At 34.1% G+C, this 27,415-nt stretch overlaps 1 long non-coding RNA gene across 1 annotated transcript; it reads left to right on the plus strand.

The window, feature by feature from the left end:
• The first annotated feature begins 24,164 nt into the window (after positions 1-24,164).
• Positions 24,165-27,066, plus strand: LOC124888124. Its single transcript, XR_007046105.1, has 2 exons — positions 24,165-24,495; positions 25,917-27,066. It is a non-coding gene; the product is annotated as an uncharacterized LOC124888124 (long non-coding RNA).
• Positions 27,067-27,415: the final 349 nt, after the last annotated feature.

Raw genomic sequence — 27,415 nt, forward strand, 5'->3', positions numbered from 1 at the left:
CATCAAATTGGGAAATCAACCTGAATAATTCACTACACTTACCTACTACCTACAATCACAACCCCACCATAACCTTACTATTACAATTCAAAATCCACTACATACCTTCTCATATGAAGTACTAGTTTACTACTACTAAAGAAAAAGACCATCAAAGGGGTAAAGTCACATAATAGGATTAGTGGATCTTAATCTGATAATATAACCCATTTCAATATTATCAACATATTCTACTTTCTCACATCCTAGTTAATTACCCATGCATACATTTAAACCACCTTTAAATTCCATTCACACCAATGAGTCCTTACTCATAACTTATTGACTAGTCTACCCCTTTTCACTCATAACCTATACATGGTTTCTACAACCACCATAACTATCCATCCTGAGATCCTTCCCAATTTTGAACAAATAATAATCTTAGCCAACCTCTTTCTTTCACAGACTACCATACAATATACAAATATTTATACCACTTTAATCTATCACTATACAATGGCAACCCACTCCTAAATCCATGATTACACAACGAAAACTATTTATTTATGCAAATGTCACCCTCACTCTGACTGCTAACCTTGTGAATTCATGTCACCAACTTCTAGACCATCTCACTACCAATAGGTCATGACACTTTAACATACACTACTACTCATGTGGAAATACAGTGCCAATATTTTTCTACATATCCTCATTCTTAAATATGACATCCACAATAAGAATTTATTTAAGGAGACTGAATACACTTTATACCTCGAGCTCACTGCACAACTGATACAAATAAGGGTATATACTTAAATCAACACATTTTGAATCACTCATGGACTACTTTCAAGTCCTTGTGCAAATTTATAACTTTATGACCAACTCAATCGGAGAGAACCACATTGCTGGGAGAGCTAGACACTTGGACTTATATCGCCCTAGCAATGAGGCATGGCCTATAAAATTAGAGTAAGGAAAGAATTAGGATAACTTTCTTATCGACGGCGCTATAGCACGAACTAGAGTATGAAAGAGGTGCATTCTGACTCCATAGAATGAACTAGAACATAAGGAAAGAGAAACATTCCTAAACGCTTTGTAGCCTCCTACTTATAAGTGTGGCGTGCTACACACCCATAAATAAAACTCTACCTAATGCGATTTTGAAGATACCCTGGTACCATGAATTGTGCTCTAATACCAAGTGTTTCATGACCAAAACAAGGGCCCTGGCCATGACAGAAATCCCAAACCATGAACGCCCAAGAGCCTTATCTATCTGGCAATCATATACACCATTCATATACAAAGAAAAAATATAGAAATACAAAACAATATAGAATCATGGTCAATATCTCAACTCAATTGAACAATCTAGAATGGAAACCATATACCTCTAATAATGTCTAACATCAGTCTGCAAAATGTCTAACAACTGAAAATAACATTTGTCAAAAATTTGGGACAAGGCCCTAATCGGACCAGGAATCATAATAAAGTAGCAATAACAAGTTTCATAACCAGGCCTTCCGAAGTAAGGGAGGCTCACCAGCTGCAAACTTCTGACAAGTCAATCTACTGCTTAACGGGACCCCAGGACTGTGTCGCAGAATCTTGAAATATTAGGGGTTAATACAGATGTACTGGAACGCAGAGCATTCCAAAATAATGTAATATTATATATAACAAAAGTGAGAGCAATTTATAAAATGTTATGCATGAAATAACTTAAAACACATGGGCAGTTTTTAGATGATCTTAAAATAATTCAGCTGATGAAATTTCCATTCTTTGTATTACTTCTGAACTAGGTGGGACACCCTACATTTCTGAAAGTATCCCACGGGCTATATGGGAATCGCCCTTGACTCGATGGCCAAGCACCCAACCCAAGTTTGTCAGAAGAGTTGGAGTTTCTGATTCTAATTCTGGTACGCCACAGGGCACTAGGCCAGTGTATAATAATAATATACCCATATCAGCAAAACACGATTTCAAACAATGAATCGAGTGACCCATGCCTACTTCGGGTAACCACCTAATTCTATTAGTGCCCATTTTTATTCTGCTTTAAACATGCATTTTTCTGAATTTCAAATTCCAAAATCTGAAATAAAATTTGTATTCTGTTCTGACTTTTATCATGGCCTTATCTGATTTGGTATCGTCATACCAAAACTTTCAAGTGATATTTCTGAGCCATAAGATATCATGTTTCAGTCTCTTCTTTAAAAATATAAAGTTTGGACCACCATACTTCAAACATTTCAATAAGATTCATACGTCAAAATATTTGTCAAATTATGGAAAGAATCTTTGTTTTCAATATTTCAACAAACATGTGGTTGTCATGTATTTTTGACAAATCCTGCAATTCTTTCATTATATATTTTTAACATTTATCAACATGTAAAATCCCTCTCTTCAATTCAAAACTATAATCAAGTCATAAATAATAATTAAGATATTTGTATCACACTTCTCAAAATGCATTCAAAATAATCCATATCATATGAAAACAACGAGAAATTATAGTAAGAGAGGGATTCTATATGTTTATGCTCTCAATTAAATATTCAAACCCAATTTCATACATACATATATACAAGAACAAATAAATTTGGGGGAAAGGCCTCAAGACCAAAACGATAATATCATTAAAGAATTCATAATGCAAGTTTGTATACATAATTCCAAAACTCTTCACAAATTCATGATCTCACAATGTTTAAATGGTATTGAAATAATTTTCTTATGCCCATTAGTTTTAGTAAAATCCCATGTACCTTAATTGTAAAGATTTACGAAGAAATTTTGAAAAGATTGGAACTTTAAGCTTGATTGCCAAAACCCTAGTTCTCTTCTCCTCTTGTGTTCTTGAAAGATGAATTAGGAATCTTAAGAGAGTTAAAATGTTACTTAGAGGCTTAATTTCATTTAAGGATGATTAGGGACGGAATTTGGGTGAGGGAATATGACCAAATTGCCCCTAGACCCTTTTAGAAATTGAAGTAACAAGTAAGACCACTTTAGATTCGTGTCGGGTTTTGTGAGGGGGCGCAGTCGACGTGACGCGTCAAAATCGCATTGGCTTACTGCCTCACATAGAAAATGCCATAACTTTTCGTTCGGTTATCAGATATTGGAGAAATTGGTATCATTGGAAAGATAATTCAATTATCTACAACTTAGTGGGTCTTGAGCTGAAAATTTCTATTTTTATAGAAAATTATACACATTCAAAGTAGACTCTTAAAGAATTGAATATCAAACTTTGTATGAATGAATGATTCTTAGCTCAACTTTGCTCCAAGTGATTTTTATGAACACTTTTCACCTCATAATAACTTCATACACTAGGTGAAGGATCATGACACATGAATTTAAATATAAACCATGGAATTAGATCTTACGCACGTAGGAATAACATTTCATTTTCTAGCTAAAAAATGCAGGGTGTTACAGTTTGTTTCTAAATACTCTAGATGACTATACTATAGGAAAGGAAGGTATAGAACTAACTTTGAATTTTTTATCATTATATTTCAAATGAAAATGCCAAGATAAATCTCCTTTTGAGTATTAGTTTTCATAGAAATTACTGCCTATGATACAAAATTGACTACTTGTGGTCAAAGTGATAATGAATCGAAAGCAAGTTTGACAAAATCTTTTTTTTATAGATTGGGATACCAACACTACTAACGTTTCAGCTTTAGGAATAATAGGTGATATATAAAAACTGGTACATTCAAAGAAAAATGTAGAAATAATTTTGGGATCAAAAATTATTTCTATAAAGAAAAGTTACGCTTATGATAAACTCAAAACTGACCGATTTCTTGGAAATGATTTTATTCAGCAGTTTCAAGGTTATCATCAAACAACTTATATGGTTAGTTTTAAAACTCCATGTAATCATTTTATTAAAATTTCAAGAAAATATAATCCATATGTTCTGGGAAAAAAAATTCAAAAGAAAACTTTTAGAAAATTCAGAAAATTATTCTTGTAAATGTCTCAATCTTGATGGATAAAAAATAACTTGCAAAGATCTTGTGATGAAGACCCTTTAGAAAAATGAAAAAAAATCAAGAAGAAGCAATGACAACCCTCAAAGATCCAAGTATCATTATAAGAGTAAGACCATGCTCTACAATGAAGAAGATAAAGTTGAATTCAAAATTTAGATTCAAGAGCTAGTTAACTTAAAGTTAATTAGACCCATCAGAAGTCCACATAGCAGTTCTGCATTCATGGTGAGAAATCACGCAGAGCGAAAAAGAGATAAAGCTCGGATGGTTATTAACTATAAAGAGCTTAACAAAATCTGCATTTTTGGAGGATATTTTATTCCTAAAAAAATCAATCTTATTAACTTTGCTAAAGGAAAAACTTATTTTTCAAAATTTAACTGCAAAAGTGATTTTTGGCAAATAAAATTAGCAAAGATTCAATCCATTTAATATCATTTAGTACTCCTAATGGCCATTATGAATGGATAATAATGCCTTTTGGATTAAAAAATTCCCCACAAATCTTTCAAAGAAAAATGAAAAAAATATTTTCAGAAAAAAAAATTAATTGTCTATATTGACGATAATCTATTATGTTCCAAAACATATCAAGAAAATCTAAAAAAATTTAAAGATATTCTTTGAAATATGTGTTAAAAATGGTGTTATTTAAAGTTAGAGAAAAGCTAAAATAAATAAAAATAAAATTGAATTCTTAGGAATGATTATGTTAAAGAATGAAATAAAGTTGCAAACTCATATTTTTAAAAATATTATAGATTTTTTATATAAATTAACGACAAAACAAGAAATACAAAAGTTTCTTGTTTGTTTAAATTATGCAGGAGATTTTATCCTAGATCTTGCAAATGAAAGAAACCTACTTCGAAAGATCATTAGAAAGTCTAATAGACTAGGATGGACTGAGAAACATATACAATGTGTCAAAAATATTATAGAAGAAGTCTCTAAGTTGCCAAAACTTATATTACCAGAGGTAGAAAATAATTTGGTCATACAAATTGATGCATCCAATTATCACTAGGAAGCATTACTATAAACATATTTGAATGAAAGTGGTAGCTATACTAGTGGAACATTTAATGAAGCAGAAGTTATATATACTACTAATGAAATAGAACAATTAGCAATTGTTAGAGGGATTAGAAAAATTTTCAATTTTCTTGTTACCCAAGCAATTTATTATCATAACTGATAATATACAAGTATTAGGTTTGATTTTTAATAAACTCCCTTCAGAATCCCAATACAGAAGGTTACATATATGACAAATATTACTATCTTTTTATTCTTTCAGAATAGAAAATATTAATGGATCTGACAACTCTTTTAGAAATTTTCTCTCAAAAATGTCTAATTTGGACAATAGGACTCAAATTTTGACTAGTAAAATCTTTGAAAAGATGAATTAAAGAAGCTATCAGTAACAAAAGTTAGAGACTCTTCAACATTTGAGATGAAATAATTGGATTGTCTTAAAAGTCAAGAAAATTACAGTATGAGCTAAATCAACTTAATTCTGATCATTCTGAAATTATAGAGGAAATTCAACTCCTCTGTGAACATTTGGGAACTCATCTAGAAGGGAATACCTGTAATACCCCAAAAGCTCTTACATAAGTTTTCAACTATTTGTCATATGTTTAAAGGCCCCAAAGCAATTATTTCAAACATTAGATAGGTTTCATGACCATTCATCTTGACTGTGAAGTGTTTTCAATGCGATGATGGGCATAGAAATCACTTTGAGCAAAGTAGAGTTGCGAACATTTGTATTGATTGAATTTTAATAATGGATTCTATAAGGGTCAAATTTAAATGAGTGTAACTAATAGAATTTAACGAGTTATGTTGCCTATTATATATCAAATTAAATACCTTTGAGTCATCTTTCTAATGTAGCGACCGCTCAACAATCTAAGTTTGGAGTAAAATGCTATAGGAATTTTAGTGAGACACTCCATGGCATCCCTACACCGCAAAGGGGCCGTAAAAGGCTATTGCCTAAGGTTCGCAATTGGGTTCGGCCCACGAACCTTAAGGTTCACTCCATGAAACCTAAGGTTTGTGATTAGAGTCGTATCGTGAACCCCCTCCCCGTGCATCAAAATTATCCATTTTTATTATATTTTAGAGGCATAAGGGTCTTTTCATAACCCTAAGTCATTCCCAATCCCTTATGTACATGTATAGGGTCTTTAAATGTCTTCAATCATCAAATATACATTATTTTCCCCTTTCTTAGTTAGTTATTAAATATATTCTTCTCTCTACTCTCACGAAATAAAGGGGTAGGGTTTCTTTCAAGAATTCACTTCTCAGGGCTCCAAATTCAAGCTCCCTCCAAGAAGTCAAGAAATTTAGGTATGTGGGATTTGAACAAGGATACACTTCTATCCTTGTGCCCAAAAGTTTGATTTTTAATTGATTTTGAAGAAATTAACATACTAGGGTTTATACCCATTTTCCTTATGCTTTAAGATTTTGATACTTCCTTATGAATTATACATTGTTTTGCATATGATTTCATGTTTACTTATGTTTTCATCTCTAAAAATGATCTTAAGCATTGAGTTTGATATTTTGACATGAAGTTTATATGAGATGATGAATGATTTCAAGTTTAAGTATATGTTACTAAGTTTACAAGAAGTTCAAGTTTATAAGTTAAAGATACAAAAATTAAAGCATGATAAAGTTCAATTTTGATCTTATGATCTCAGATAAGATATGAAATCCATAAGTTTTTTCATGAATATGATTTAAGTAAGAGAAACATAGTTGATTTTCAGTTTATAAACTCATATGCTATTTTAAGGTGGATTTCACAAGTATGAGCATATAAGTATATGTTTTGGAAGTACTATTTAGCACCGAGATGGTAATGTGGGTTTAGCACTTTCTATTTCTCAGAAACTACCTGCTATTGTAGGTTTAGAGGCCTTGCTAGAGAGTGTCCCCTCTTTTATCCAATATGGGCTATGTTTAGTGATCACTCGAAGTTAAGATTCTATTCCAATAGCAAGGGTAGAACAGCTCTTCTCAACATCTATAATATGTTGCACTCCATGATAGCTTACGTGGTTTATGTCAGTTATAAGAATCTCCCATAAAAATAAAGATTTTAGAAATTAAGTGTAATGACTCACAAAGCTTATCAGATTATGCTTCATCATTCATATTTTATGATATTTCATCTTTCAATTTTATTCTTCATCATGGTGAGTCCTTTTACACTTAGAATGCATGATTTGAAAGTATGTTCAGCTTTAGTTTTACTTATTGCATTCACCCCCATATACTCAGTAAATTCCAAAAGTACTGACTATATATACGTTTGTATGGATACATGGTTTCATAATGTAGGTACCAGTTGTAGACCACACATTATAATCAGAGAGTTTGTAGCTTTCAATTAGCAGGTGATAAGTTATTTTGATTTGAGGAATCGAGTCATCTATAATTCCAATATCATTTTCATCTAGTCGTGTTGATTAGGGATAACTAGGAGTCACGTCTCTATTACCTATAGTTAGTATTAGTAGAAACTTCATAGACAATCAGTTAGATTTAATGTATTTAATTTTAATTTTTGTTATGTATAGCTAGAGTGAAACTATTTTAAATAGTTCTATACTAAACATGTTCATATAAAGACATCTCTTCCGCTTATTACTTCCAGTTTTATGTATTTTATTCAGTTTCTCATGAGTAATGCCAGCATCATGGGTTATCTTTGGATCACTTGTGGTTATAAGCACCGTGCAACATCTAGGGGGTAGTCTTGAGGTATTACAAACTTGGTATCAGAGCTAGGTTCAAGTGTCCTAGGGAGTCTATGAATCTATGTCTAGTAGAGTCTTAAAGAACAGTATAGAGACATCTGTACATTTCTTCGAGAGGCTATTGGGCATTTAGAAAATACTTCTCATTTTTCATGCTCTAGATTGTGCAATAAAGTTATTCTCTTAGAATCTTCTGTTGATACGTGTGTTACACCATAATCCCCTAACTATGAATTATCTTTAAGTTAATGTGAGAAGTAAATTCCAATTCCTCCCAATATTATGCTCACAAATTAACTATCAATAACTTCAAAAATTGTACAAAGGGCTGGAGAGGATTTCATTAGTGTGTTCTAAGTCCCTCCATTCAAAATATTTTGTAATCAATCATGTGTATCATACGGTTAAGACAGAATATGTTATGTAATCAGATTTATATTTAGCCCTTCTCTATAGATAGCACTCATTAAGGAAAGAGTATGTACCCAGATCATTAAATACTGTTTTTATTAAGGGATAGTGTAACTTAGGGTATTATGAGTCATAAGTAGTAGAACATCCTTAGAGTTAGAAGTATGTATTTATAAGTGTAGTAATAAGAAAGAGTAGGGTTAGCATTTGGTTGAGGGCAAATTGATAAATTTATTTCTGCTATTAAGTAGGATTGAGGTGATTTGTCCTTGAGTGTTACCTAAAGGATAGTGAATGTAGTGTAGGTTTAATGGTGAAAGGTAGGGAAGGAGTTATTAGTTAAGGTGAATTATGGTAGGCTTAAAGTAGGAAAAGAGTTCTTGATGGTATTCCATTATGTTAAAAAAGTATAGGTTATTAACGAAAGTATTATGTTGCTTAGGATTATTAATGAGAGTTCTCCTTGTGGATATGAAAGAGAAATCGGTTGATGCTTGAAGGGCTAGGAGTATAATTTAGATATATAGAAGTGGTAATGATATGTGGAAGGAGGATTTGCTAATGGGTTATGATAAGATAGACCATAAGATTATGATCAATCATTGTTATTATGAGGTTCTAGTGGACTAGTGTTTCTTGATGTTTTATCTTATAGCTTCCAAGCAAGAATAGTGTGTGAAGTTGTGTGGTTAATTAAGTCAAGTATTAGATACTAAGTTTGAACGGTGGATGATCATCAAGGTGGAAATAATGATTGATTGGGATAGTGAGGCTAAATATAGGGAAGGTGAGTTAGTAGGCTTGGGATGATGTATACAAGAAGTTAAGTTCATTTATTCTCAATTAAGTATGATGGTGTAGATATGATGTCAAGGTGTAGCCAAGGTGACATGGGGATGCATTATGTTCAAAGTTTTTAAAGTGTTGTGTGTGCGTATATAGTACCCATGAGTTTCTAAGTGTGAAGAAGGATAATTATAAAGTATATAGTGTTCTTGATAGATAAGTTAGGAGTTATAGGTTGAGGATATTAATCCTTTAGCATAATTCTGATTCTCATGGTTAAGGAAAAAATATAAGTTTAGAGGTATGATATTAGTAAGCTATAAATAAAGGGTAGATTATGTGTTTCGATAGACAGGTATGTTTGTGGAGAAGAGTGTAAGTATATAATGATCATTATTCAAGCTACAGAAAGTTAAGGATAGTATATATGAAAGGATTGTCCAAGAGTGAAGTTAGTATGTTCTAAATATAGTTTATACACATGAGTTGAGTATTTACGTGTAGAGCATTAGAGTGAAGAAATTATGGCTCAGTCTTAATGATATGGAATAGACCCATAAGCTTAGAATGTTGGCTTAATCTAAAAGGGGAGATGATAGGGTGAAGAACCAAATCAAGGTCTGAGAATTAGATTGTGGTGCATGTCAATAAGAGTTATGATGAGATAGTGATCCATCATTTATTTAGCAAATTCCTTTCCTTGGATTTCAATCATTATGGAACCTTATCTATGTCTGCATGATAGAACCACACCTGTTACCAATGCTTATATTCTTCAAGCATATTCATGTTCATTCTTGGCTCCGATTAAAAGAAGTAATATCTTAACTCTCTAATAGGAGTCATCCCCTAAGAATATATGAGTTCCAGTCTTATATTAAATATCTCTTTATACGTATGAACCCATTATTCAGAGTATGCTTAGTTCCCAAAACTTATGGTACACCCTTAATGACCAGTGAAATTTACATTATGGCATGTATGTCCTCAATTTAGGTCTCTTTAATGAATCCATACCTTTGATACTTCATTCCTCATTCCTCAAAGAGTCAATGTTATTCATAGTATTCTTTCATGCTTCAGGTCCTCATGTTCTGACCGTTTGGTGACCTTTCCTTACGTTAGCATAGCGGTGATAAAAATGAATGATCAATGGTTCAGATGAAAGAGAGTAGATGACCCTCATTAAGCAAGATTATTGTATGATTGTTGTATCTAATGTTATAAGTGTGAAGGAAGATTGAGGAAAATTTCATGACCCGAGCCGAGGCCCTGGCCGCGAAGAGCATCTCCAACCACGTAGGCCCGAGCGCCCTTATCTATCTGGCAATCATGCATATAATTCATAGACTATAAGACATGCGGAAAAATTATATGTAATAAGATGGAAACATAGTCAATCTCTTAACTCAGCTACATAATATGAAATTTGATTCATGACATTCAAAAACATACGACACCAGTTTACAAAATCTCTAACAATATGAAAATCAACGTCTGTCTAAAAACTGGAAAAAGGCCCCCAGTTGGACCATAAATCAAATACCAACAATGTTCTAGAACAGGCCTTCCAAAATAAGGGAGGCTCACCAACGGCAACCTCTGACAGGATTCAACCTACAGCTTAGTGGGACTCCGGGACTATGCCTCAGATCTTGAAATTTTTATGGGGCTAATACAATTGTACTGTTATGTAGAGAAATCCAAAATAATGCACTATTATACAATATAAGTAAGAGCAATTCATAAAACATGTCAATCTAAAACAATTGAAGATGCATGTGCATAATCAATAGACTTCAAAACATTTATGTAAATCACAACTCAACTCTTTGTCTTACTTCTGAGTTAGGTGGTACACTCTACAACTCTACAATCCCACGGGCTATATGGAATCCGCCCTTAACTCGATGGCCAAGCCCCCAACCCAAGTTTGTCGCAAGAGCTGGAGTCTCTAACTCAAATACGCCAAAGGGCACTAGGCTAGCGTATAATCCCTCTTGGAGACATAATAATCCCTTGTTGTAAAAATACGGTTTTGGGAAATGAGTTTTCTAAACTCATGGATTCTTCGGGTAACCACCTAACTTTCTTTAAGATTATTTTTAAATCTTTAAGACATAAATTATTTGAAATCAAAATCTGAAAATCTTACTCTGTTATGGCATTCATCTGTTTGGTATCGTCATACCAAGACTTTCAAGTCGTATCTCTAAGCCATAAAATATCATGTTTCATCTCTTTCATTCAAAACGATATATAGACCACCAAAACATTCAAACAGTACAAGGGAACTCATAATTCCAAAATATATGTCAAACTATGAAAAAATCCTTTATTTTCAACATTTCAATAAATGGTGGCCAATTTCTCAAAATAATCATTCAATTCTTTCGATTATCACATTCAGCCTTTATAAATAAGAAATATCCCTCTCTTCAATTCACAATCTACCTAAAATTCATGATCGATAGTAAAATCCTTGGTTCATGCTTTAAGATATGCAATTGAGTGATCCATGACTTGTCAAACAAGAAATAACACCATGAGAGGGAAGCTCGTTATTCATGCTCTCAATTTATACTTTTCAAAATTTCGAATGCATACATTAATAAAAATCAAATTTAAGGGGGGAGGCCTCAAGACCAATGCATAATCATCAAAAAGGGTTCACAATGCATAATTGTTAATGTAAATTCAAAACCCTTCATAAATACATGAATTATCAACACTCAAAACTTTATTAAAAAGATTTCACCATGCCCATGTAGTTTAAGAAAACTCCACTTACCGTAGATTACTTAGTTTGAAGAATCAAACTCGAATCTTGGCTCATTTCTTGGAAATCTTGAACTTAAAAATTAATTTTTTATCTTTGGGAGAAGAGTTAGGGTTATTGTTCTTGATGGAATTGAGTAATTATGGGCATAAATTTCCCTAAAAACGCCTTAATCCACTGTTTACACGACTTGAGGTTATAAGGAAAAGTCCAAATTGCCTCTACGGAATTAAAATTTCAGCAAATCCCATTTTTGGGCACCATCGCATTGCATCGGGTACCAATACGTTAGGCATCGCTATGCGTTCGGTACCAACATGACAAGCATTGCGACGCTTTGATATCGCGTTGAGTTATTATTTCTGAAATCCAAACACGTCCCAACCCTAGTCTGAAAAGTCCAAAACTCCCCCAAGACAACCCCTTTACACTCCTGCGCATGATTCAACTTAAAAATATTTGTTTCGAGGTCGAAAAGATCGATTTAAAAATCATAAATGTTTAGGAGCTTAAAATATGACTACGTCCTTTTGACACATAGAAAATTTTTAGGTTTTTAGCCCTTTATGCATACTACTAAGTGAGGTATTAAGTCAAGAATGCTACGAAGTGTTACATTATCCCCCTTGGGATCATTCGTCCCCGAATGATGGCTCGAGTCACAGACACGCACAACTGCAGGCACACTAAGGAAAAGATAAAGAGAGTAGTTTATGATTTGTACCTTCTATTTCGTCATCCATGGTCTCAAAGAGGTCTGGTTATCTTGTTCGCATGTCATCTTCTGACTCCCAAGTAGCTTCTTCAGCTTTTTTATTCCTCCACATCACCTTAACAGAAACTATTTCCTTACTCATTAGCTTTCAAACTTGGTGATCCAAAATGGCAATGGGTTCTTATTCATATGACAAAGAGTCTTTCACATTGATCTCTTCTACAGGAAACACAAGAGAGTGATCTCCAATACACTTTTTCAGCATGGACACATGGAACACTGGATGCACGGAAGTCAAAATTGCAAGCAAGTTTAATACATAGGAAACCCCACCTATCCTCCTCATAATCTTACATGGTCCTATATAACAAGGACTAAGCTTTCCTTTCTTTCGGAACTGCATGACTCCATTCATAGGGGAGACCTTTAGAAATACTCAATCATTAACTTTGAATTCTAAATCTCTCCTTCTAACATTGGCATAAGACTTCTGTCGACTCTGAGCAGACTTAAGTCTCTCCTTAATGATCTTGAGCTTCTCCATTGCTTTCTGAACAAGGTCAGGTCCAAACAACCGAGTTTTACCCACTTCATACTATTCAATCAATAACCTACAGCTTCTCCAATAAAGCACCTTAAAAGGGGCCATCTAAATACTAGAATGGTAATTATTGTTGTAGGTGAATTCTATCAGCGGTAAATGATCCACCCAACTACCTTTGAAGTCAATCACACAGGCCCTTAACATATCCTCCAGGGTTTGAATGGTGCATTCATCTTGCCCATCAATCTGAGGGTGGAAAGCAGTACTTAGGTTCACTTGGGTTCCTAAAATTCTCTGGAAAAAACACCAAAAATGCAAAGAAAATTGCGTACCTCGATCGGATACAATGGACACAGATTCACCATGCTACCAGACTATCTCTCGAATGTACAACTTAGCATAGTCATCCCCTGAATAATTTGTCCGCATAGGAAAAAAATGAGCGGACTTGGTCATTCGATCTATAATCACCCAAATGGAATCATATTAGTTTCGAGACTTTGAAAGCCTCAAAATAAAGTCCATATTAACCATCTCCCACTTTCACATAGGTAAAGCTATCTGTTGAGAAGTGCTACCTTTTCTCAAATTCTCTACCTTGACTTGTTGGAAATTCAAACACTTAGAAACAAAATTAACAACTTTTCATATTATTCCATAAGTAAATAGTCTTAACATCATGATACATTTTTGTGGAGCCTGGGTGAACAACATACCTTGAAGTGTAAGATTCGTCAAGAATCCTCTCTCGCAATCCATCCACGTTCGATACGCAAAGCCTATCCTAATACCTCAAAATCCCATCATTTCTTATTCAAATACCATCACATTTTGTTGACCAACATCTTTCTTAATTTTCTCCAAGATGGGATCCTCAGACTATTTTTCTTTAACTTTAGCACATAAGATGGATTTATCTATCTCATGAACTATTACTCCTCCATCTTTGGAATCCAGAAGTAAAACTCCTGGATTTGCAAGACGATTAATATCTTTCACCATCTCCATCTTCCCTTTATCAATGTTACAAAGAATGCCCATTGATAACCTGCTAAGAGTGTCCGCTACCACATTGGCCTTGCCCGGATGGTAGTGCAGAATTGTTAAAATCCTTTAATAATTTTAACCAATGCCTCTGCCTGAGATTCAGCTCTTTCTGCGGGAAAACCTACTGCAAACCTTTGTGATCAGTAAATATTTCTACATGCCCCCATAAAGATAATATCGCCAGATATTAAGTGCAAACACCACAGCTGCTAAGTCTAAGTCATGAGTGGGATAATTTTTTTCACACCTTCAGCTGCCTAGATGCATAAGCCACCAATTTACCATGCTGCATAAGCATACACCCAAGTCCCACCCGGGATGCATCACAATACACAACAATACCCTCTGTACCATCAGGAAGAGTCAAAACTGGTGTGGTAGTCAACTTATCTTTCAGTTTCTTAAAACTATTTTCACATGAGTCCAACCACAAGAACTTTGAATTTTTCTGATTTAATTTGGTAAGGGGAGAAACTATAGAGGAAAAGCTCTCTACAAATCCTCAGTAATACCCTACCAAACCCAGGAAGCATCAGATATCAGTAAAAGTCATGGGACTGGGCCTTTTTCTGACTGTGTCTACCTTGTGGGGATCAACTTTAATCCCCTCACTAGAAATAATATGCCCCAAGAAAGCAATGGAACTTAGAAAATTTTGCATACAGATCATGGAAGGACAGAATTCACAACTGGAAAATTTTGCATACAGATCATGGTCTTTGAGGGTCTAGAGGATGATTCGGGGGTGATTGGCATACTCCTCCTCACTTTTTGAGTAAACCAAAATATCATCGATAAAGACTATGATAAACAGATCTAGAAACTTGAGAAACACCCTATTCGTTAGGTCCATAAAAGTTGAGGGGGCATTAGTTAGCCTGAAGGACATAACTAAGAATTCATAAGGGCCATATTGGATTTGGATAGCTATTTTAGAAATGTCAGCCTCCCTAACGTTCAACTGATAATACCCCAAATGAAGGTCTATCTTGGAGAAATATTTGGCACCCTGAAGTTGGTTAAACTGATCATCAATTCTAGGAAAAGGATTTTTGTTTTTAACAATGACCTTATTTAGATGACGGTAGTCTATACATATATGGAGACAGCCATCTTTCGTATGCATAAAGAGAACAGGTGCGCCCTAGGAGAAATACTAGGACGAATGAAGCCCTTATCAAGAAGATCTTTTAACTATTATTTCAAATCTTTCAATTCTATAGGAGCCATTCTATATGGTGGAATAGAAATAGGTCGGGTATCCGGCAACAAATCAATGACAAAATCTATTTCCCTATCAGGTGGTATCCTTGGGAGATTATCGGGAAAGACTTTCAGGAATTCATTAACTATATGAACAAACTGGAGAGAAAGACTTTCAGCATTGTAATCTTTGACCCGAATAAGATGATACAAACAACCCTTTGATATAAGCTTACGGGTACAAAGATAAGATATGAATTTCCCTCTGTGTGCTAAAGAATACCCCTTCCACTGTATCACTGGCTCATTTGGAAAGGAAAAATTGACTCTCGGGTTCTACAGTCTGACGTGGCATAACACAAATGCAGCCAATCCATCCCTAAAATAGCATCAACGTTAACCATATCAAGTTCTACAAAATACTCCACAGTATCACAATGACTGACAGACACAATGCAATTTTTATACACCCTCCTAGCCACAATAGAGTCACCAACAGGAGTGGAAATAGATAAAGGTTCCAGAATATTTTTAGGCTAAAAATCAAAACTAATTACCACAAATGGGGTAACATAGGACAAAGTAGACTCAGGATTAAGTAATACATACACATCATGGGAGAAAATTTATAATGTACCTGTAACAACGTCTGGCAAAGCCTCTATCTCCTGGAAGTTAGATAAAGTATATAACCAGTTGCGACCGCCCCCGATAGCTGAAGTAGTAGCCTTAGGTGGTGGTGATGTCATGGAGTTAGCCTGAGACTTAGCACCCCCAACATTACCTCTAGCTGTCAGATAATCTCTCTGAATATGACCTGGCTGGCCACAAGCGTAGCACACCATCGAACCAAACTGATATTTCCCTACATGACTCCTACCGTAATTTCGACGTTGGGGAAGAGACCGATATGTCTGAGGGACACTACCTTGGTAATGAGTCCCCTGCACCCCCGATCCATCCTTGGGCTGAAAGTTCTGAAACCATCGATCAAATAACGATCTGGGCACTGGGGAGCTAGCTAAAAACTAAGCATTACTAAAGAACTTTTTCTTCGACCACTTATTACTCCAATTATTACCACCATGGTGCTGACTGTTATTCTGTTCTGTAGATCTGGCCCTCTTGGCATACTTGTCCTTCTCCCTTTCCTCTGTCACCCTCTACTTTTGCTCTTTAACCTATTGCATATGAACTGACAACCAAGAGAAATACATATCCCTATTCAATATCGCTCTCTTTCACTCCAGCACCAGATCATCCGAGAGTCTAGATGCAAACTTCCTCATGCGGGATCTCATGTTACCCACCAATTCTTGAGCATACCGGGATAGCTAAGTGAACTTCAATGTATACACCTTAAAACTCATTTTCCTTGCTTCAAATTCATAAATTCCTCTTCCTCTGACTCCCTCAATTCCTGGGGAAATAAACGGTCTAGGAAAAGTTCCACAAATTCACCCCACACAGAAGGCTCAGCATCTCTACCCCTTAAATTCTCCCATTCATTATAACACTGATTGTCTACATTCTTCAACTAATAGGCTGCCAACTTGACTTCTTCAACCTCATTCACATGCATAACTTTGGAAATTTTCTCCAGTTCATCAATGAACCCTTGGGGGTCCCCCTCAACCTTTATGTCAGTAAACACAGGTGGGTTCAACCTTATGATTGGCCAACACATGTAACCTCAACTGAACCAGATACAAACCCCATATCTTCAAATTAATGGGTCTGAGAGGCCACCAGATGAGCAGTCATATGGATGGACTGTCGAAACTTAGCATTCGATACTTCCCTCTAAGGAGGATGGGGATGGTTAACACCGGTCTGTGGAGCCCGAGGTGAACTAGTTGGAAGTGGAGAAACTCTCGGAGTAGCAACAAACTTTAAGGTATAAGCTCCATTATAGGTTCATATCCTATGAGTAGAGAGGATATATCAGCGTGGGTGTTTTGTTTGTTAGTCCTACGAAGAGGCATTATCAATTTTATGAAATACAAGGAAGCATTGGTTAGAGGACATTTAGATTCTACAACACAGACTAAATCATGAAAGAAAGAGAGAGACATTCCTAAACTTCTTATAGCCTCCTACTTATAAGTATGGCGTGCTATACACCAGTAAATAGGACTCTACCTGATGCAATTTCGCAGATACCCTGGGACCATAAACTTTGCTCTAATACCAAGTTTGACACGACCCAAGTTGAGGCCCTGGCTGCAATGGGCATCCTAAATGATGAAGGTCTGAGTTCCCTTCTCTAACTGGCAATCATGCACACTATTCATAGACTATAAGAAATAAGGAAAAAAATATATAATAAGATGAAACCATGGTCAATGTCTTAACTCAACTGAACAATACAAAATTAGATAAATAACGTTCAAAAACATACAACACCAGTCTGCAAAATCTCTAACAATATCAAAAATCAACATCTCTGTAAGAACTGGGACAAGGCCCCTAGTTGGACAATAAATCTAATAAGCCAATAATGTTCTAAAATAGGCCTTCTAAAATAAGGGAGGCTCACCAATGGTAATCTCTGACAAGATTCAACCTACTGCTTAGCGGGACCCCAAGATTGTGCCTTAGATCCTGAACTATAGGGGGTCAATACAATTGTACTAGTATGCAGAGCAATCCAAACTAATGAACTTTTATACAACATAAGTGAGAGTAATTTATAAAACATGTCGGTCTAAAATAATTGAAGATACATTGTCATAATCAATAGATTTCAAAACATTTCTGCAAATCATAACTCAACTCTGTGTCTTACTTCTTGGCTAGGTAGTACATCCTACAACTCTACAATCCCATGGGCTATATGGAATCCGCCCCTAACTCGGCTGCCAAGCCCTCAACCCAAGTTTGCCGTAAGAGCTGGAGTCTCTATCTCTAATATGCCAAAGGGCACTAGAATAGCGTATAATCCCTCTTGGGGATATAATAATCTAGTATCAGTAAACCAAAATTTTGGGTAATGAGCTTTTTGAGCTTGTGCCTTTTTTGGGTAACCACCTAACTCTCTTTAAGCCTATTTTTAACTTTTTAAGACATGCATTTTTTGAAATCAAAATTTAAAAATCTTACTCTGTTATGGCATTCATCTATTTGGTATCATTATACAAAGACTTGCAAGTCGTATCTCTAAGCCATAAATTATCATGTTTCATCTCTTTCATTCAAAAACAATATTTAGACCACCAAAACATTCAAACAATACAAGAGAACTCATAATTCCAAAACATATGTCAAACTATGCTAAAATCCTTTCTTTTCAATATTTTAACAAATGGTAGTCAATTTCTCAAAATAATCATTCAATTCTTTTGATTATCACATTCATCCTTTATAAATGAGAAACATTCCTCTCTTCAATTCATAATCGACATAAAATTCATGATTGATAGTAAAACCATTGGTTCATGCTTTAAGATATGCAATTGAGTGATCCATGACTTGTCAATCAAGCAATAACACCATGAGAGGGAAGCTCATTATTCATGCTCTCAATTTATACTTTTCAAAACATCGAATGCATATGTATAAATATATACTTAAATGAAAACCAAATTTATGGGGGAAGGCATCAAGACCACAACATTATCATCAAAAAGGGTTCACAATGCATAATTGTTAATGTAAATTCAAAACCCTTCATAAATGCATGAACTATCAACATTCAAAATCTTATTAAAAAGATTTCACCATGCCCATATAATTTAGAAAAACTCCACCTACCTTAGATTACTTAGTTTGAAGAATCAAACTCGAATCTTGGCTCGTTTCTTGGAAATATTAAACTTAAAGATGAATTTTAAATATTTGGGAGAGGAGTTAGGGTTATTGTTATTGATGGAATTGAGTAATTCTGGTCATAAAATTCCCTAATAATGCCTTAATCCACTGTTTACATGACTTGGGGTTATGGGAAAAAGTCCAAATTTCCCTTACAGAATTTAAAAGTTCAGCAGAATCCCATTTTTAGGCACCATCGCATAGAATTGGGAACCAATGCATTAGGCGTCATGACGCATTGGGAACCAATATGATAGGCATCGTGACGCATCAATATTGCATTGAGTTACTAATTCTGAAATCCTAACACGTCCCAACCCTCATCCGAAAAGTCCAAAACTCCCCCGAGATAACCCCTTTACACTCCTAAACATGATTCAACTTATAAATTTATGTCTTGAGGTCAGGAAGATAGACTTAAAAAATAAAATTTTAGGAGCTTAAAATATGACTAAGTCCTTTTGACACTTAAAAAATTTTTAGGTTGCTACCCCTTTAAGCATACTACTAAGTGAGGCATTAAGTCAAGAATGTTAGGGGGTGTTACAGGAAAGCTATGGTATATATCATAGTTAGTTGAGAATTCTAAATGTGTCTTATTGGGTATAGTTCATGAAAGTTGTTATTAATAGAGGTATTAGAGAATATGGGAAAATTCTTAGGTGGGTTGGTTTCCTAGAAGTTCATATGTTTTAATAATGATTGGGATTGAATGTCATGCTAGTTTATAAGAGGATATATGCATTGTACGCTTGTGAATTCCTAATAAGAGGTTGAATTTAGTTGTTAAAGTTTTGGGGAGTGTTATTATTAATATAAGAGATCTAAAAATACATAGGATATTTAATCCCATAATTTAGGCTAGTATTATGGTGTTATGTGTAATATCTTATGACATCGAGTTAGGCTTGAGCATGGTGAGAGTATGTAGTTCAACTCAGAATTTGGTAGGAGAAGTTATTAATAATATTTGAAGGTTATTAATTGCATCAAATAAGGTGTAGTACTTAAGAGAAAGAGTATAGTTGAGAAAAGTGATTGAGAAGTGTTGCTAAGCTTGAAAGTTAATAGTTGCATTGCCTAAGGCATAGTAATCCTATTCTAGCTTCTGTTCTATATGCTTGTATCCAATGTTATGGAGTTGTATCCATGTTGAGATTCCTTATTAAAATCTCATACTTAGATCATGCCCAAAATTCTTTACATCAATTTTTATTAGAAGTTTTGATAATGAGAGTTTGAGGAAACTCATATTCCATTGTTACTACTCTTGGAGATTTTATCACATCAGCTATCACTTCGTAGTTCTATATGTTGATTGAGTCATGAATGCTTCAATTGAGTTCTAAACTCTCAACTTGAATCAAATCCATATAATAAATCAAGTTAGCTTAGAAATTAGTTTCATAATGAAAATTTTATTGTTTCAAATCAGCTATATCATTTAGTAGTAGACATAGCATACCTACTTTATTGATTCTGATGTATGTGTTCATTTTCCATATGTATCAGCTGAGTCAGTGCCCCGTCAAAAGGTGATTCCAGTTATGATACATGATAAATTTTAGAAATCTAGTTTCAAGATAGTAACTACATTATTCTCGTAAAAATATCAGTTTTTATTCGAGGACGAATGGTCCTAAGGGGAAGATATTCTAATACCCCAAAAGCTCCTACATAAGTTTCCAACTATTCATCATATGTTTAAAGGTGCCAAACCAGTTATTTTAAACCTTAGATAGGTGTCATGACCATTTATCTTGAGTGTTAAGTGTTTTCAATGCGATCATGGTCATAGGAAGCTCTTTGAGCAAAGTGAAGTAGTGAACATTTGTATTGATTGAGTTTAAATATTGGATTTTACAAGGGTCAAACTTAAATGAGTGTCTAGAATATAACAATTTACGTGGCCCATTATATATCAAATTAAAGCCCTTTGAGTCTTCTTTTCAAATAAACTAACAGCTCATTGATCTGATTTTGGATTAAAAGGTTATAGGTATTTTAGTGAGACACTCCACGGCAGCCCCGCATCGTGAAGGGTCCCACAATAGGCTACTACCTAAGATTTGCGATAGGGTTTTCCCCACGTATCCGGAGGTTTGCTATTGGGGTTGCTTCGTGAATCCCCTCCCCGTTCATCAAAATTGTCCATTTTTAGTATATTTTAGGGGCATAAGGATCTTCTCACACCCCTAAGTCATTCCCAATCCCTTATGTATGTGTATAGGATCTTAAAAATGACTTCAACCATCAAATAAGCAGTATTTGCCCCTTTTTTAGTCAATTATTAAATATATTCTTCTCTCCACTCTCAATAGATAAAGGGGTAGGGTTTTTTTCAAGAATTCACCTCCCAAGGCTCCAAATTCAAGCTCCTCCAAGAAGTCAATAAATTTTGGTATGCGGGGTTTGAACAAATATACTCTTCCATCCTTGTGCTCAAAAAGTTTGATTTTAATTGATTTTGAAGAAATTGACTTACTAAGGTTTATACTCATTTTCATTCTTTGAGATTTTGATACTTTCTCATGAATTGAACATTGTTTTGCATATGATTTCATGTTTAATTATGTTTTTATCCATGAAAGTGATCTTAAGCATTGAATTTGATATTTTGATATGAAGTTTCTATGAGATGATGAATAATTTCAAGTTTAAGCATAATGTACTAAGTTTACAAGAAGTTCAAGTTTACAAGTTCAATATATAAGTTTTAAAGTTTGATCAAAGTTTAGTTTGATCTTATGATCTCAGATAAGACATGAAATTCACTAGTTTCCTCATGAATATGATCTAAGTAAGAGAAACATAGTTGGTTTTCAGTTTATAAACACACATGATATTTTATGATGGATTTCACAAGTATAAGCATAGAAATATATGTTCTGGGAGTAGTATTCAGTACCAAGAGGGTAATGTGGGTTTAGCACATCCTATTTCTCAGAAACTATATGCCACCGTAGGTTTAGAGGCCTCGACAGAGAGTGTCCCCTCCTTTACCCAATATGGTCTAAGTTTAGTGATCACTCTAAGTTAAGATTCTATTCCAATGGCAAGGGTAGAACTGCTCTCCTTAACATCGATAAGATGTTGGACTCCATGATAGCTCACATCATTTATGACGATTATAAGAATCTCCTATAAAAGTAAAGATTTTAGAAATCAAGTGCAATGTCTCACTAAGCTTATCAGATTATGCTTCATTATTCATATTTTATGATATTTCATCTTTCAATTTTATTCATGATCAAGGTGAGTCCTTTTACACTTAGCACGTATGATTTGAAAATATATTCAGTTTCTGTTTTACTTATTGCATTCACCCTACATACTTAGTACATTCCAGAAGTACTGACCACGTATACGTCCGTGTGTCTACATTGTTTCATAATGTAGGTACTAGTTGTAGCCCACACATCATAATCAAATAGTTCACAGCTTCTAGCCAGTATATGATAAGTTCTTTCGATTCGAGGACTCGATTAGACTATAATTTTAGTATCATTTTTATCCAATCATATTGATTAGGGATAGCCTGGAGTCATGTCCCGACTACCTATAGTCAGTATTAGCAGAGGCTTCATAGACGGTCAGTTAGTGTTGATGTATTAAATTTTAATTTTTGTTTTTTATAACTAGAGTACAACTATTTCAAATAGCTTTATATTGAATATATTCATCTAAAGACATCTGTTCCACTTATTACTTCTAGTTTTATGTATTTTATTCAGTTGCTTACGAGTTATTCCAGTATCATGGATTAGCTTAGAATCACTTATGGTTCTAAGCACTGTGTGACATCTGGGGGGTAGTCTTGGGGTGTTACAACATCAATCCCACTAAGGTGACAAGATATGTCCCACTAACACCTAGTGCCAAAAATATCTCATCGGTATGTTCAGATATGTCGAAGCCTGAGTTATCTGATCAAGGCAAAATCCAGGCAAAGGAAAGGCACCCTATTGACACCAAATCAGCTAAGACTGAAATTGTCTCTGAAAAATTAGAATAAGGTACAAAAGAATCCTATCATGGAGGAAAAAAATTTGCTTTTTCCAGGTTGAAGCTTGTCACCAAAAAGAAGAAGAATATCCTACTTTCACAAGGACCATTTATGGCCTTGGGGCAGAAAGTGGAGAAACATTTGAAATTCTAAGAATAAAAAATTTATATCTGCGAATTTTATTATTTTTGGAAGAATTTCCTGAATTTACCTCCAAAAAATCCGAATTTGGTTATTTGGATAAAATCTACAGCAGTCCGAATTTGGCAAAAATAATGAAACTACCACCTCAATTGATAACAGCTCTAAAAATTATGTTGAAGGAGAAGGCATATATTTTATCTTTAGCATCTCACTGGAATTTCAGGATGAACAACTTTATTATCCAACTATTAGTTATATAGCAGTGGAAAAACTAAAAACATTCAATGTTAGCGTGATAGGAGTTGACAAAAATCTTCCATATTTAAACAAAAAAATGAATTAAGACTCGCAAGGCCTGGGGAATTTCTCACTATATAAAATTCTCAAGAAATATTTTAATGATAACTATAAAGTCCTTAATGGAGATACAAATTGAACCTTAATCACCTAAGACAAGAAATCATCTAAAATCCTAAAGGAAAAATTATGGACTTTGACTACACCAGTTTTTAGCCGGAGAGAAAACTTGGAAACTTGTCTGCAAGTTCCTAGATCACAAACACAAAGCTTCAAAAAATGAAGAAATTTGTGTAGAGAAGACTCTGACAATATGTCACAAAATTAAAGAGTTAGAATCAGGCAGCTGAATTAATAAAATGTAGATAGGTAATGATTCAAAAAGGTGTAAGCACTTGTGTCATAAGATATGCAATTGAAAGAATGAAAAGGACAATAGCAAAATAAAGGAGAATCTTATTTTTGTAGATAAGAAATCTTATCCTGTCGGTCATTATTGAAGGATCAAAAGAAAAATATGCAATTTCATAGGGATACCTCCATGAAAAAGCATAATTATAATTTTGTTCATCCTTACATCTATAAAAGGAGAATAAAAAATCCCTAGAAGATATACTACATTTTTCACTATCATCCTTAGAAAAAAAGAATTACGTATCTTAGAGATGAAATAAAACTACTTCTCCGGGAAAAGGTATCCATAGTAATATTGTTAATATGTAGAAGAAAAATCTAAATATAGGATTTTTCTTTATGTATCAATATTATGAAATAAAGAATATTGTTTTGTACCCTCTTTTCTAAGTTTTAAAATAGTTCCAAGTGAAGATTGTGTTCAAAGTAGCCACAGACAAGATGCTTGTAAAGACAAAAATAATGTTCATTGCCCGAAGGAGAACAACTGTTGTGGTAATAAGGCTATTTTAAGGAGAGAATAAGAGAGGTATATATAGAAAAATCTTTACTTCGTAATATTAGTAACATATAGTTATAATCTATATCATCTTATTAATCTACATATAAGCATACTACTTTAGATACTAAGTACCTATCGGGAGTTTATCATCTTGATTAATCATACAGTACTGTTTATAACATTATTTTTATACTATAAGTATAAATGATAAAAGATGATGATTGAAGCTCAATATCATCTAAAGTTAGCCCTAAAAAGGTTATGGAAATATCTAATAGCCTTAAATAATCTTGATGAATTTATCATTGAGTTGGTAAAAGCCTACAAAACTGTAAATCAACATTTATCTGTATAGGAAGGATTATACATAAAATTCAAATGATTAGAGCACAAGAATATGTCTTGTATCTAGAGGATAAAAATAATATTGATAAAAATATTATCTACACCACTTAAATGAGCAGTATAAATTTCCTTCCGCATATTTACCCTATATATATATATACACATACATACATACATACATACATATATATATATATATTAACTAATCACCTGAATCATTTACAAAGCAATCTATACCACATAGTTAGCTAAGTCTCACTGCTAGGACAACCACCCTATCAAAATACTACAACTATCAACCCCAACAAACTAACAAAGTTGTCACTCTAATGGTTGTACTACATCTTTTGCAAATTTGGAGCTCTAAAATTATAAGCATATGCAACATTCTTAGTTAACCTGAAGTCATCTACAAGATTGGTGTTCAAAAATTCTAAGCTTTCGCTCTTTCAAATAGTGTGCTCAGTTTCAGCAACTACAAATTGGAATATTTGGGCTATTTAAGTATTCCCCTTTTCACTCTTGTGTATCAATTGGAAATAAAGGTCACAATATCCTCGTGTCATCTTTTATATGCATTCAAGTCAACACTTTATGCCACAATAGCCTCACAAATAGATACTATATACAAACATGTATTCTTTTGTTTCTCTTACATGTTGAAAGATGGAACATATGGGTTCAACCTTCACACCCCACTTGATGAGCCTGACTTTGGTGAGCAACTTTGATTGCATAAGTAGCCACTAGTGAATATGGATTTAGGTCTAGCAAGGTTGTCAACCATCAAGCACTTTCATGGCATTCGATCTAGCGCTCTCCCCAATCATTCCAAGATAAATTTATTTTGTAATACCTTATTGTTTCTTTATCATGTGTTGCACTTGGTACCACTCTCTCCTAGCTTTCAATATTTTCCTTGTAATCCAATAAACTTGAGGAGGAATATTGATAGCCTGCAGGTGATGCTCCTTTATGTAATAAGTGTGTATCCACGTGGTCTTCATCTTATCTTCTTTATTTGTAAGATCACATAATGTTTTTGTTAAGACAATGTTGTTTCATAGCTTTAAGTTTATGATGTTTATTTATCCCTTTTGCAGACTTGGGTAAACATATCCTATCTCAAGCAACTAAAACTTTCTTGTTGTATTTACTCCAATCCATTTTACCACCCTATAAGGTGGAAAGAACAATCGAGACCAATTAAATTGAGTACCAAACACTATTATTTGCATTACCTGAATTCTGTCTGCATAAGATAACTTCTTAGCTGTCTATAAAGAAATTCACTTCATAATCTTCCCATAAGTGGTTGCCACTAGATCATAGTCAATTTCTTAATGATATTGGAACATCTAAATACTTAAAAGGTAATTTTGTGTACCAACTTATGCTAGCATCCATATTCTTTTGTACCATTGAAGAATTCGACTGGCTATCCTCCTACTTTGGGACCTGGTCCCAAACAAACATAAACACCAAGAATTTAAATAGAAGAGTATGTAACAGTAAATAAACAAGGAACATAGCAAATTTTAGGTGGAAACTCCTTGCTTAAGGGAGAAAAACTTCGACCTGCCTTAAGGATTTCCAACAGCTCCACTAATATTCAAGAAACCTTGAATATAGGCTCCATGACATCAATGATTAAACTCCTAATTCTTCATCAAATATTAATACCTCTATTACAATGAACTCAATGCAATAACTCTATTGCACACTGACCCAACTAACTCTAACTGAATCACAAAGCTAACTCTAGATTTTGTCAACTAAATCTACATAACATTTTACCAAAATAATAAAAAGGAAAGCACCTAATGATAATGAACTTAAAGTAGTACGCAATGTTTCTAGACTCAAAAATGAAGACTCAAGACAACAAGAGTTCTAAGGGACTGGCAATGACTAAGTAGGTCCCTTATTGTTGATAAGCTTTTGAATCAGCAAAGCTTCAACAGATTTGATGTGTTTTGGGATATGGATGCATTAAGTTTTTTTATTGTTGAAATGAGCATTTATAAGAGACAAGAAAACCTAGGATTAATCTTATTGGTTGAGACAAAAAGGGTACAAGGCTTTTCATCAACTTTTCTACGGTGTACTATGTCCATCTATAGTACTGACCAATGTCAATGACGTGAAATACGGTCAACTAGGTCCTTAAGTAGTTGTCGCTTTTGTCATCACAAGATCTTCAAGAACCAGGTCCCAAGGGATAATTTGTCAATCATCAAACTAATGACTACACAGACTATACCCCTCATCTACACATTATACCCCTTATCTTCCCTCTTTTGGAATCATAAAAGTCCTAAAATAGTGAACCAAGTAGAGATAAGCACACATGTTAGCACATGGACATGGAGGCTACACTGACATGAGCACAAAAAATAAGAGAAAGTAAGAGAGATGATAACACAAAGCAGATTCATTCATTTTTCATAGAGGATAGCATCATACAAAATTTAAAAAAGATAATAGCATTAAAAAACAAAAATAGTAGTGTCAACACAACAAGAAAAAAACTTAAGGAGGCCAGACTTGGCGAGGCTTAAAAGGGGAAAAAACTGAGGACTCGATTAGGGAGACACCTAGG

Source organism: Capsicum annuum, chromosome 10 (genome assembly GCF_002878395.1).
Source record: "Capsicum annuum cultivar UCD-10X-F1 chromosome 10, UCD10Xv1.1, whole genome shotgun sequence".
NCBI lineage: Eukaryota > Viridiplantae > Streptophyta > Magnoliopsida > Solanales > Solanaceae > Capsicum > Capsicum annuum.